This window comes from Neovison vison, chromosome 13 (genome assembly GCF_020171115.1).
Source record: "Neovison vison isolate M4711 chromosome 13, ASM_NN_V1, whole genome shotgun sequence".
Lineage (NCBI taxonomy): Eukaryota > Metazoa > Chordata > Mammalia > Carnivora > Mustelidae > Neogale > Neogale vison.
Genome location: NC_058103.1, coordinates 122,203,247 through 122,218,140, shown reverse-complemented (window position 1 = coordinate 122,218,140; position 14,894 = coordinate 122,203,247).

Here is a 14,894-nt window from a genome sequence, read left to right as displayed (position 1 = left end):
TTTCCCCAAACAGATATTTTCCTATGAATCACCTGTCAGGGCCCTGTGTGCAACACTTAATCATTTCAACACAGACAGGTCCCAGAGCTACGCACTTTCCACAGATTCGTCCCTGTGATGAGTACGTCCTAGAACGCCGTTCGTCGTGACATTAGAAGTGTTTTGAGCAGAGGTAGACACTGGGGAATCGACACGGAAACAGAGTGCGGATGACCACATGTCGTGCACATTCCTTATTGGTTTTGGATGCCTACACGTTATAGCCTGCACTTCATTCACAGTATCTGAAGTGCCCACAGTCCGTCCTTGTTCTACCTTCATTCCTTAAAGGAGAAGACACTGTTATGAGTGAGTATCCAACTGAACTAGCTTCCCTGAATAGACACTTTACTATGTACACAGGTAAGCGCCCTGTATGGAAAACATCATGACCTCACCACAGACAGGTACCACAGTTTCCATCTTTACACAGACGCATCCCTGTCATGAGTACGTCCCATGGCACAGTAATCTCAGGACATTTGAAGTGTTTTGAGCAGAGGTAGACTCTGTGGACTATCAAGGGTGTTGCCCGTCCAGTATGTGTCTGAGAGGCGCAAGAGCATTACCCTGCCCTTCCCTCATAGTATGCAACCTGCCCTCTGTCCGTCCTTTTTCTATCTGCTTTCCTCCACTGGAAAGACACTGTCAGATATGAGGATCCGCCTGATGCAGTTTGCCTGAAACAGAAGGTCCTAGAGTCAAGGCGATGGACGTCTGATACTAGAGCCCTATAAGCGACTATTCCTGTTTCCCACAATGCAGTCCCAGCAGCTTCTTTCTTGGACAGACTGAACACTGCCACGAATCCCTCCTCAAGCACACTTGTCTCCCAATGTGTGAAGCTTTTTTGACAAGAAAGACAGTACGGATGACAACCGGTCGTGAACATCCATATGTGTTTGGGATGCCTACTCACCATAGGCTGCACTTCACTCACAGTACCCAAAGTGCCCATAGTCCGTCTCTGTTCTATCTTCATTCCTCCAAGGAGAAGACACTGTTATGAATGAGTATCCACCTGAAGTCGTTTTCCCAAACAGATATTTTCCTATGAATCACCTGTAAGGGCCCTGTGTGCAACACTTAATCATTTCAACACAGACAGTTCCCAGAGCTACCCACTTTCCAGAGATTCGTCCCTGTCATGAGTACGTCCTAGAACGCCGTTCCTCGTGACATTAGAAGTGTTTTGAGCAGAGGTGGACACTGGGGAATCGACACAGAAACAGAGTGTGGATGACCATATGTCGTGCACATTCCTTATTGGTTTTGGATGCCTACACGCTATAGCCTGCACTTCATTCACAGTATCTGAAGTGCCCATAGTCCGTCCTTGTTCTACCTTCATTCCTTCATGGAGAAGACACTGTTATGAGTGAGTATCCAACTGAACTAGTTTCCCTGAATAGCACTTTACTATGAACACAGGTAAGAGCCCTATATGGAACACATCATGATCTCACCACAGACACGTAGCACAGTTTCCAGCTTTGCACAGACGCATCCCTGTAATGAGTACGTCCCATGGCACTGTTTTCTCAGAACATTTGAAGTGTTTTGAGCAGAGCTAGACTCTGCGGAATATCAAGGGTGCTGCACGTCGAGTATGTGTCTGTGAGGCCAAGTGCATTACCCTGCCCTTCACTCACAGTATGCAACCTGCCCTCTCTCCGTCCTTTTTCTATCTGCTTTCCTCCACTGGAAAGACACTGTCAGAAAGGAGAATGCGCCTCAAGGAGTTTGCCTCAAACAGAATGTCCTATGCTCGAGGGGATGGCCATCTGACACTAGAGCCCTATACGCGCCTATTCCTGTTTAGCACACAGGCAGTCCTAACAGCTTCTTTCATGAAACATTCAACAAGGCCTCGAAACCCACCTAAAACAGACTTCCCTCCAAAGGTTTGAAGTCTTTTCCACAGAAAAACAGAGTGAGGATAACCACAGGTATTGAACATCCACTATGTGTTTGGGATGCCTAAGCGCCTTAGGCTGCACTTCACTCAGTGTACCTGCGGTGCCCATAGTCCGTCCCTGTTCTACCTTATTTCGTAAAAGGAGAACACACTGGTTGGATTGAGTATCCACCAGGACTCGTTTCTCTGCATAGGTACCTTCCTCGGAACACAGGTAAGTGCCTTGTAGGGAACACATCATGATTTCAACAAAGACAGGTACCACTGTATTCAGTTTTGCACAGAGGCTTCCTTGTCATGAGTACGTGCCATATCACAGTTGTCTCGCAAAATTGAAGTGTTTGGAGCAGAGGTAGACTCTGTGAACTCTCAAGGGTTCAATACACTGCCAGTATGTGTCTTAGAGGCCTAAGTGCATTTCCCTGCCCTTCACACACAGTATGCAACCTGCCCTCTGTCCGGCCTTGTTCTATCATCTTTCCTCCACTGGAAAGATACTGTCAGATATGAGGATCCGCCTGGAGCAGTTTGCCTGAAACAGAATGTCCTAGGGTCAAGGGGATGGACGTCTGATACTAGAGCCCTATTCGCGACTATTCCTGTTTGCCACAATGCAGTCCCAGCAGCTTCTTTCTTGGACAGACTGAACACTGCCACGAATCCCTCCTCAAGCACACTTGTCTCCCAATGTGTGAAGCTTTCTTGACACGAAAGACAGTACGGATGACAACTGGTCGTGAACATCCATTATGTGTTTGGGATGCCTACGCACCATAGGCTGCACTTCACTCACAGTACCCAAAGTGCCCATAGTCCGTCTCTGTTCTATCTTCATTCCTCCAAGGAGAAGACACTGTTATGAATGAGTATCCACCTGAAGTCGTTTCCCCAAACAGATATTTTCCTATGAATCACCTGTCAGGGCCCTGTGTGCAACACTTAATCATTTCAACACAGACAGGTCCCAGAGCTACGCACTTTCCACAGATTCGTCCCTGTGATGAGTACGTCCTAGAACGCCGTTCGTCGTGACATTAGAAGTGTTTTGAGCAGAGGTAGACACTGGGGAATCGACACGGAAACAGAGTGCGGATGACCACATGTCGTGCACATTCCTTATTGGTTTTGGATGCCTACACGTTATAGCCTGCACTTCATTCACAGTATCTGAAGTGCCCACAGTCCGTCCTTGTTCTACCTTCATTCCTTAAAGGAGAAGACACTGTTATGAGTGAGTATCCAACTGAACTAGCTTCCCTGAATAGACACTTTACTATGTACACAGGTAAGCGCCCTGTATGGAACACATCATGACCTCACCACAGACAGGTACCACAGTTTCCAGCTTTACACAGACGCATCCCTGTCATGAGTACGTCCCATGGCACAGTTATCTCAGGACATTTGAAGTGTTTTGAGCAGAGGTAGACTCTGTGGACTATCAAGGGTTTTGCCCGTCTAGTATGTGTCTGAGAGGCGCAAGAGCATTACCCTGCCCTTCCCTCATAGTATGCAACCTGCCCTCTGTCCGTCCTTTTTCTATCTGCTTTCCTCCACTGGAAAGACACTGTCAGATATGAGGATCCGCCTGATGCAGTTTGCCTGAAACAGAAGGTCCTAGAGTCAAGGCGATGGACGTCTGATACTAGAGCCCTATAAGCGACTATTCCTGTTTCCCACAATGCAGTCCCAGCAGCTTCTTTCTTGGACAGACTGAACACTGCCACGAATCCCTCCTCAAGCACACTTGTCTCCCAATGTGTGAAGCTTTTTTGACAAGAAAGACAGTACGGATGACAACCGGTCGTGAACATCCATATGTGTTTGGGATGCCTACTCACCATAGGCTGCACTTCACTCACAGTACCCAAAGTGCCCATAGTCCGTCTCTGTTCTATCTTCATTCCTCCAAGGAGAAGACACTGTTATGAATGAGTATCCACCTGAAGTCGTTTTCCCAAACAGATATTTTCCTATGAATCACCTGTAAGGGCCCTGTGTGCAACACTTAATCATTTCAACACAGACAGTTCCCAGAGCTACCCACTTTCCAGAGATTCGTCCCTGTCATGAGTACGTCCTAGAACGCCGTTCCTCGTGACATTAGAAGTGTTTTGAGCAGAGGTGGACACTGGGGAATCGACACAGAAACAGAGTGTGGATGACCATATGTCGTGCACATTCCTTATTGGTTTTGGATGCCTACACGCTATAGCCTGCACTTCATTCACAGTATCTGAAGTGCCCATAGTCCGTCCTTGTTCTACCTTCATTCCTTCATGGAGAAGACACTGTTATGAGTGAGTATCCAACTGAACTAGTTTCCCTGAATAGCACTTTACTATGAACACAGGTAAGAGCCCTATATGGAACACATCATGATCTCACCACAGACACGTACCACAGTTTCCAGCTTTGCACAGACGCATCCCTGTAATGAGTACGTCCCATGGCACTGTTTTCTCAGAACATTTGAAGTGTTTTGAGCAGAGCTAGACTCTGCGGAATATCAAGGGTGCTGCACGTCGAGTATGTGTCTGTGAGGCCAAGTGCATTACCCTGCCCTTCACTCACAGTATGCAACCTGCCCTCTCTCCGTCCTTTTTCTATCTGCTTTCCTCCACTGGAAAGACACTGTCAGAAAGGAGAATGCGCCTCAAGGAGTTTGCCTCAAACAGAATGTCCTATGCTCGAGGGGATGGCCATCTGACACTAGAGCCCTATACGCGCCTATTCCTGTTTAGCACACAGGCAGTCCTAACAGCTTCTTTCATGAAACATTCAACAAGGCCTCGAAACCCACCTAAAACAGACTTCCCTCCAAAGGTTTGAAGCCTTTTCGACAGAGAAACAGAGTGAGGATAACCACAGGTATTGAACATCCACTATGTGTTTGGGATGCCTAAGCGCCTTAGGCTGCACTTCACTCAGTGTACCTGCGGTGCCCATAGTCCATCCCTGTTCTACCTTATTTCGTAAAAGGAGAACACACTGGTTGGATTGAGTATCCACCAGGACTCGTTTCTCTGCATAGGTACCTTCCTCGGAACACAGGTAAGTGCCTTGTAGGGAACACATCATGATTTCAACAAAGACAGGTACCACTGTATTCAGTTTTGCACAGAGGCTTCCTTGTCATGAGTACGTGCCATATCACAGTTGTCTCGCAAAATTGAAGTGTTTGGAGCAGAGGTAGACTCTGTGAACTCTCAAGGGTTCAATACACTGCCAGTATGTGTCTTAGAGGCCTAAGTGCATTTCCCTGCCCTTCACACACAGTATGCAACCTGCCCTCTGTCCGGCCTTGTTCTATCATCTTTCCTCCACTGGAAAGAGACTGTCAGATATGAGGATCCGCCTGAAGCAGTTTGCCTGAAACAGAATGTCCTAGGGTCAAGGGGATGGACGTCTGATACTAGAGCCCTATTCGCGACTATTCCTGTTTGCCACAATGCAGTCCCAGCAGCTTCTTTCTTGGACAGACTGAACACTGCCACGAATCCCTCCTCAAGCACACTTGTCTCCCAATGTGTGAAGCTTTCTTGACACGAAAGACAGTACGGATGACAACTGGTCGTGAACATCCATTATGTGTTTGGGATGCCTACGCACCATAGGCTGCACTTCACTCACAGTACCCAAAGTGCCCATAGTCCGTCTCTGTTCTATCTTCATTCCTCCAAGGAGAAGACACTGTTATGAATGAGTATCCACCTGAAGTCGTTTCCCCAAACAGATATTTTCCTATGAATCACCTGTCAGGGCCCTGTGTGCAACACTTAATCATTTCAACACAGACAGGTCCCAGAGATACGCACTTTCCACAGATTCGTCCCTGTGATGAGTACGTCCTAGAACGCCGTTCGTCGTGACATTAGAAGTGTTTTGAGCAGAGGTAGACACTGGGGAATCGACACGGAAACAGAGTGCGGATGACCACATGTCGTGCACATTCCTTATTGGTTTTGGATGCCTACACGTTATAGCCTGCACTTCATTCACAGTATCTGAAGTGCCCACAGTCCGTCCTTGTTCTACCTTCATTCCTTAAAGGAGAAGACACTGTTATGAGTGAGTATCCAACTGAACTAGCTTCCCTGAATAGACACTTTACTATGTACACAGGTAAGCGCCCTGTATGGAACACATCATGACCTCACCACAGACAGGTACCACAGTTTCCAGCTTTACACAGACGCATCCCTGTCATGAGTACGTCCCATGGCACAGTTATCTCAGGACATTTGAAGTGTTTTGAGCAGAGGTAGACTCTGTGGACTATCAAGGGTGTTGCCCGTCTAGTATGTGTCTGAGAGGCGCAAGAGCATTACCCTGCCCTTCCCTCATAGTATGCAACCTGCCCTCTGTCCGTCCTTTTTCTATCTGCTTTCCTCCACTGGAAAGACACTGTCAGATATGAGGATCCGCCTGATGCAGTTTGCCTGAAACAGAAGGTCCTAGAGTCAAGGCGATGGACGTCTGATACTAGAGCCCTATAAGCGACTATTCCTGTTTCCCACAATGCAGTCCCAGCAGCTTCTTTCTTGGACAGACTGAACACTGCCACGAATCCCTCCTCAAGCACACTTGTCTCCCAATGTGTGAAGCTTTTTTGACAAGAAAGACAGTACGGATGACAACCGGTCGTGAACATCCATATGTGTTTGGGATGCCTACTCACCATAGGCTGCACTTCACTCACAGTACCCAAAGTGCCCATAGTCCGTCTCTGTTCTATCTTCATTCCTCCAAGGAGAAGACACTGTTATGAATGAGTATCCACCTGAAGTCGTTTTCCCAAACAGATATTTTCCTATGAATCACCTGTAAGGGCCCTGTGTGCAACACTTAATCATTTCAACACAGACAGTTCCCAGAGCTACCCACTTTCCAGAGATTCGTCCCTGTCATGAGTACGTCCTAGAACGCCGTTCCTCGTGACATTAGAAGTGTTTTGAGCAGAGGTGGACACTGGGGAATCGACACAGAAACAGAGTGTGGATGACCATATGTCGTGCACATTCCTTATTGGTTTTGGATGCCTACACGCTATAGCCTGCACTTCATTCACAGTATCTGAAGTGCCCATAGTCCGTCCTTGTTCTACCTTCATTCCTTAATGGAGAAGACACTGTTATGAGTGAGTATCCAACTGAACTAGTTTCCCTGAATAGCACTTTACTATGAACACAGGTAAGAGCCCTATATGGAACACATCATGATCTCACCACAGACACGTACCACAGTTTCCAGCTTTGCACAGACGCATCCCTGTAATGAGTACGTCCCATGGCACTGTTTTCTCAGAACATTTGAAGTGTTTTGAGCAGAGCTAGACTCTGCGGAATATCAAGGGTGCTGCACGTCGAGTATGTGTCTGTGAGGCCAAGTGCATTACCCTGCCCTTCACTCACAGTATGCAACCTGCCCTCTCTCCGTCCTTTTTCTATCTGCTTTCCTCCACTGGAAAGACACTGTCAGAAAGGAGAATGCGCCTCAAGGAGTTTGCCTCAAACAGAATGTCCTATGCTCGAGGGGATGGCCATCTGACACTAGAGCCCTATACGCGCCTATTCCTGTTTAGCACACAGGCAGTCCTAACAGCTTCTTTCATGAAACATTCAACAAGGCCTCGAAACCCACCTAAAACAGACTTCCCTCCAAAGGTTTGAAGCCTTTTCGACAGAGAAACAGAGTGAGGATAACCACAGGTATTGAACATCCACTATGTGTTTGGGATGCCTAAGCGCCTTAGGCTGCACTTCACTCAGTGTACCTGCGGTGCCCATAGTCCGTCCCTGTTCTACCTTATTTCGTAAAAGGAGAACACACTGGTTGGATTGAGTATCCACCAGGACTCGTTTCTCTGCATAGGTACCTTCCTCGGAACACAGGTAAGTGCCTTGTAGGGAACACATCATGATTTCAACAAAGACAGGTACCACTGTATTCAGTTTTGCACAGAGGCTTCCTTGTCATGAGTACGTGCCATATCACAGTTGTCTCGCAAAATTGAAGTGTTTGGAGCAGAGGTAGACTCTGTGAACTCTCAAGGGTTCAATACACTGCCAGTATGTGTCTTAGAGGCCTAAGTGCATTTCCCTGCCCTTCACACACACTATGCAACCTGCCCTCTGTCCGGCCTTGTTCTATCATCTTTCCTCCACTGGAAAGAGACTGTCAGATATGAGGATCCGCCTGAAGCAGTTTGCCTGAAACAGAATGTCCTAGGGTCAAGGGGATGGACGTCTGATACTAGAGCCCTATTCGCGACTATTCCTGTTTGCCACAATGCAGTCCCAGCAGCTTCTTTCTTGGACAGACTGAACACTGCCACGAATCCCTCCTCAAGCACACTTGTCTCCCAATGTGTGAAGCTTTCTTGACACGAAAGACAGTACGGATGACAACTGGTCGTGAACATCCATTATGTGTTTGGGATGCCTACGCACCATAGGCTGCACTTCACTCACAGTACCCAAAGTGCCCATAGTCCGTCTCTGTTCTATCTTCATTCCTCCAAGGAGAAGACACTGTTATGAATGAGTATCCACCTGAAGTCGTTTCCCCAAACAGATATTTTCCTATGAATCACCTGTCAGGGCCCTGTGTGCAACACTTAATCATTTCAACACAGACAGGTCCCAGAGCTACGCACTTTCCACAGATTCGTCCCTGTGATGAGTACGTCCTAGAACGCCGTTCGTCGTGACATTAGAAGTGTTTTGAGCAGAGGTAGACACTGGGGAATCGACACGGAAACAGAGTGCGGATGACCACATGTCGTGCACATTCCTTATTGGTTTTGGATGCCTACACGTTATAGCCTGCACTTCATTCACAGTATCTGAAGTGCCCACAGTCCGTCCTTGTTCTACCTTCATTCCTTAAAGGAGAAGACACTGTTATGAGTGAGTATCCAACTGAACTAGCTTCCCTGAATAGACACTTTACTATGTACACAGGTAAGCGCCCTGTATGGAACACATCATGACCTCACCACAGACAGGTACCACAGTTTCCAGCTTTACACAGACGCATCCCTGTCATGAGTACGTCCCATGGCACAGTTATCTCAGGACATTTGAAGTGTTTTGAGCAGAGGTAGACTCTGTGGACTATCAAGGGTGTTGCCCGTCTAGTATGTGTCTGAGAGGCGCAAGAGCATTACCCTGCCCTTCCCTCATAGTATGCAACCTGCCCTCTGTCCGTCCTTTTTCTATCTGCTTTCCTCCACTGGAAAGACACTGTCAGATATGAGGATCCGCCTGATGCAGTTTGCCTGAAACAGAAGGTCCTAGAGTCAAGGCGATGGACGTCTGATACTAGAGCCCTATAAGCGACTATTCCTGTTTCCCACAATGCAGTCCCAGCAGCTTCTTTCTTGGACAGACTGAACACTGCCACGAATCCCTCCTCAAGCACACTTGTCTCCCAATGTGTGAAGCTTTTTTGACAAGAAAGACAGTACGGATGACAACCGGTCGTGAACATCCATATGTGTTTGGGATGCCTACTCACCATAGGCTGCACTTCACTCACAGTACCCAAAGTGCCCATAGTCCGTCTCTGTTCTATCTTCATTCCTCCAAGGAGAAGACACTGTTATGAATGAGTATCCACCTGAAGTCGTTTTCCCAAACAGATATTTTCCTATGAATCACCTGTAAGGGCCCTGTGTGCAACACTTAATCATTTCAACACAGACAGTTCCCAGAGCTACCCACTTTCGAGAGATTCGTCCCTGTCATGAGTACGTCCTAGAACGCCGTTCCTCGTGACATTAGAAGTGTTTTGAGCAGAGGTGGACACTGGGGAATCGACACAGAAACAGAGTGTGGATGACCATATGTCGTGCACATTCCTTATTGGTTTTGGATGCCTACACGCTATAGCCTGCACTTCATTCACAGTATCTGAAGTGCCCATAGTCCGTCCTTGTTCTACCTTCATTCCTTAATGGAGAAGACACTGTTATGAGTGAGTATCCAACTGAACTAGTTTCCCTGAAAAGCACTTTACTATGAACACAGGTAAGAGCCCTATATGGAACACATCATGATCTCACCACAGACACGTAGCACAGTTTCCAGCTTTGCACAGACGCATCCGTGTAATGAGTACGTCCCATGGCACTGTTTTCTCAGAACATTTGAAGTGTTTTGAGCAGAGCTAGACTCTGCGGAATATCAAGGGTGCTGCACTTCGAGTATGTGTCTGTGAGGCCAAGTGCATTACCCTGCCCTTCACTCACAGTATGCAACCTGCCCTCTCTCCGTCCTTTTTCTATCTGCTTTCCTCCACTGGAAAGACACTGTCAGAAAGGAGAATGCGCCTCAAGGAGTTTGCCTCAAACAGAATGTCCTATGCTCGAGGGGATGGCCATCTGACACTAGAGCCCTATACGCGCCTATTCCTGTTTAGCACACAGGCAGTCCTAACAGCTTCTTTCATGAAACATTCAACAAGGCCTCGAAACCCACCTAAAACAGACTTCCCTCCAAAGGTTTGAAGCCTTTTCGACAGAGAAACAGAGTGAGGATAACCACAGGTATTGAACATCCACTATGTGTTTGGGATGCCTAAGCGCCTTAGGCTGCACTTCACTCAGTGTACCTGCGGTGCCCATAGTCCGTCCCTGTTCTACCTTATTTCGTAAAAGGAGAACACACTGGTTGGATTGAGTATCCACCAGGACTCGTTTCTCTGCATAGGTACCTTCCTCGGAACACAGGTAAGTGCCTTGTAGGGAACACATCATGATTTCAACAAAGACAGGTACCACTATATTCAGTTTTGCACAGAGGCTTCCTTGTCATGAGTACGTGCCATATCACAGTTGTCTCGCAAAATTGAAGTGTTTGGAGCAGAGGTAGACTCTGTGAACTCTCAAGGGTTTTCCACTGCCAGTATGTGTCTTAGAGGCCTAAGTGCATTTCCCTGCCCTTCACACACAGTATGCAACCTGCCCTCTGTCCGGCCTTGTTCTATCATCTTTCCTCCACTGGAAAGAGACTGTCAGATATGAGGATCCGCCTGAAGCAGTTTGCCTGAAACAGAATGTCCTAGGGTCAAGGGGATGGACGTCTGATACTAGAGCCCTATTCGCGACTATTCCTGTTTGCCACAATGCAGTCCCAGCAGCTTCTTTCTTGGACAGACTGAACACTGCCACGAATCCCTCCTCAAGCACACTTGTCTCCCAATGTGTGAAGCTTTCTTGACACGAAAGACAGTACGGATGACATCTGGTCGTGAACATCCATTATGTGTTTGGGATGCCTACGCACCATAGGCTGCACTTCACTCACAGTACCCAAAGTGCCCATAGTCCGTCTCTGTTCTATCTTCATTCCTCCAAGGAGAAGACACTGTTATGAATGAGTATCCACCTGAAGTCGTTTCCCCAAACAGATATTTTCCTATGAATCACCTGTAAGGGCCCTGTGTGCAACACTTAATCATTTCAACACAGACAGGTCCCAGAGCTACGCACTTTCCACAGATTCGTCCCTGTGATGAGTACGTCCTAGAACGCCGTTCGTCGTGACATTAGAAGTGTTTTGAGCAGAGGTAGACACTGGGGAATCGACACGGAAACAGAGTGCGGATGACCACATGTCGTGCACATTCCTTATTGGTTTTGGATGCCTACACGTTATAGCCTGCACTTCATTCACAGTATCTGAAGTGCCCACAGTCCGTCCTTGTTCTACCTTCATTCCTTAAAGGAGAAGACACTGTTATGAGTGAGTATCCAACTGAATTAGCTTCCCTGAATAGACACTTTACTATGTACACAGGTAAGCGCCCTGTATGGAACACATCATGACCTCACCACAGACAGGTACCACAGTTTCCAGCTTTACACAGACGCATCCCTGTCATGAGTACGTCCCATGGCACAGTTATCTCAGGACATTTGAAGTGTTTTGAGCAGAGGTAGACTCTGTGGACTATCAAGGGTGTTGCCCGTCTAGTATGTGTCTGAGAGGCGCAAGAGCATTACCCTGCCCTTCCCTCATAGTATGCAACCTGCCCTCTGTCCGTCCTTTTTCTATCTGCTTTCCTCCACTGGAAAGACACTGTCAGATATGAGGATCCGCCTGATGCAGTTTGCCTGAAACAGAAGGTCCTAGAGTCAAGGCGATGGACGTCTGATACTAGAGCCCTATAAGCGACTATTCCTGTTTCCCACAATGCAGTCCCAGCAGCTTCTTTCTTGGACAGACTGAACACTGCCACGAATCCCTCCTCAAGCACACTTGTCTCCCAATGTGTGAAGCTTTTTTGACAAGAAAGACAGTACGGATGACAACCGGTCGTGAACATCCATATGTGTTTGGGATGCCTACTCACCATAGGCTGCACTTACTCACAGTACCCAAACTGCCCATAGTCCGTCTCTGTTCTATCTTCATTCCTCCAAGGAGAAGACACTGTTATGAATGAGTATCCACCTGAAGTCGTTTTCCCAAACAGATATTTTCCTATGAATCACCTGTAAGGGCCCTGTGTGCAACACTTAATCATTTCAACACAGACAGTTCCCAGAGCTACCCACTTTCCAGAGATTCGTCCCTGTCATGAGTACGTCCTAGAACGCCGTTCCTCGTGACATTAGAAGTGTTTTGAGCAGAGGTGGACACTGGGGAATCGACACAGAAACAGAGTGTGGATGACCATATGTCGTGCACATTCCTTATTGGTTTTGGATGCCTACACGCTATAGCCTGCACTTCATTCACAGTATCTGAAGTGCCCATAGTCCGTCCTTGTTCTACCTTCATTCCTTAATGGAGAAGACACTGTTATGAGTGAGTATCCAACTGAACTAGTTTCCCTGAATAGCACTTTACTATGAACACAGGTAAGAGCCCTATATGGAACACATCATGATCTCACCACAGACACGTAGCACAGTTTCCAGCTTTGCACAGACGCATCCCTGTAATGAGTACGTCCCATGGCACTGTTTTCTCAGAACATTTGAAGTGTTTTGAGCAGAGCTAGACTCTGCGGAATATCAAGGGTGCTGCACGTCGAGTATGTGTCTGTGAGGCCAAGTGCATTACCCTGCCCTTCACTCACAGTATGCAACCTGCCCTCTCTCCGTCCTTTTTCTATCTGCTTTCCTCCACTGGAAAGACACTGTCAGAAAGGAGAATGCGCCTCAAGGAGTTTGCCTCAAACAGAATGTCCTATGCTCGAGGGGATGGCCATCTGACACTAGAGCCCTATACGCGCCTATTCCTGTTTAGCACACAGGCAGTCCTAACAGCTTCTTTCATGAAACATTCAACAAGGCCTCGAAACCCACCTAAAACAGACTTCCCTCCAAAGGTTTGAAGCCTTTTCGACAGAGAAACAGAGTGAGGATAACCACAGGTATTGAACATCCACTATGTGTTTGGGATGCCTAAGCGCCTTAGGCTGCACTTCACTCAGTGTACCTGCGGTGCCCATAGTCCGTCCCTGTTCTACCTTATTTCGTAAAAGGAGAACACACTGGTTGGATTGAGTATCCACCAGGACTCGTTTCTCTGCATAGGTACCTTCCTCGGAACACAGGTAAGTGCCTTGTAGGGAACACATCATGATTTCAACAAAGACAGGTACCACTGTATTCAGTTTTGCACAGAGGCTTCCTTGTCATGAGTACGTGCCATATCACAGTTGTCTCGCAAAATTGAAGTGTTTGGAGCAGAGGTAGACTCTGTGAACTCTCAAGGGTTTTCCACTGCCAGTATGTGTCTTAGAGGCCTAAGTGCATTTCCCTGCCCTTCACACACAGTATGCAACCTGCCCTCTGTCCGGCCTTGTTCTATCATCTTTCCTCCACTGGAAAGAGACTGTCAGATATGAGGATCCGCCTGAAGCAGTTTGCCTGAAACAGAATGTCCTAGGGTCAAGGGGATGGACGTCTGATACTAGAGCCCTATTCGCGACTATTCCTGTTTGCCACAATGCAGTCCCAGCAGCTTCTTTCTTGGACAGACTGAACACTGCCACGAATCCCTCCTCAAGCACACTTGTCTCCCAATGTGTGAAGCTTTCTTGACACGAAAGACAGTACGGATGACAACTGGTCGTGAACATCCATTATGTGTTTGGGATGCCTACGCACCATAGGCTGCACTTCACTCACAGTACCCAAAGTGCCCATAGTCCGTTTCTGTTCTATCTTCATTCCTCCAAGGAGAAGACACTGTTATGAATGAGTATCCACCTGAAGTCGTTTCCCCAAACAGATATTTTCCTATGAATCACCTCTAAGGGCCCTGTGTGCAACACTTAATCATTTCAACACAGACAGGTCCCAGAGCTACGCACTTTCCACAGATTCGTCCCTGTGATGAGTACGTCCTAGAACGCCGTTCGTCGTGACATTAGAAGTGTTTTGAGCAGAGGTAGACACTGGGGAATCGACACGGAAACAGAGTGCGGATGACCACATGTCGTGCACATTCCTTATTGGTTTTGGATGCCTACACGTTATAGCCTGCACTTCATTCACAGTATCTGAAGTGCCCACAGTCCGTCCTTGTTCTACCTTCATTCCTTAAAGGAGAAGACACTGTTATGAGTGAGTATCCAACTGAACTAGCTTCCCTGAATAGACACTTTACTATGTACACAGGTAAGCACCCTGTATGGAAAACATCATGACCTCACCACAGACAGGTACCACAGTTTCCAGCTTTACACAGACGCATCCCTGTCATGAGTACGTCCCATGGCACAGTTATCTCAGGACATTTGAAGTGTTTTGAGCAGAGGTAGACTCTGTGGACTATCAAGGGTGTTGCCCGTCTAGTATGTGTCTGAGAGGCGCAAGAGCATTACCCTGCCCTTCCCTCATAGTATGCAACCTGCCCTCTGTCCGTCCTTTTTCTATCTGCTTTCCTCCACTGGAAAGACACTGTCAGATATGAGG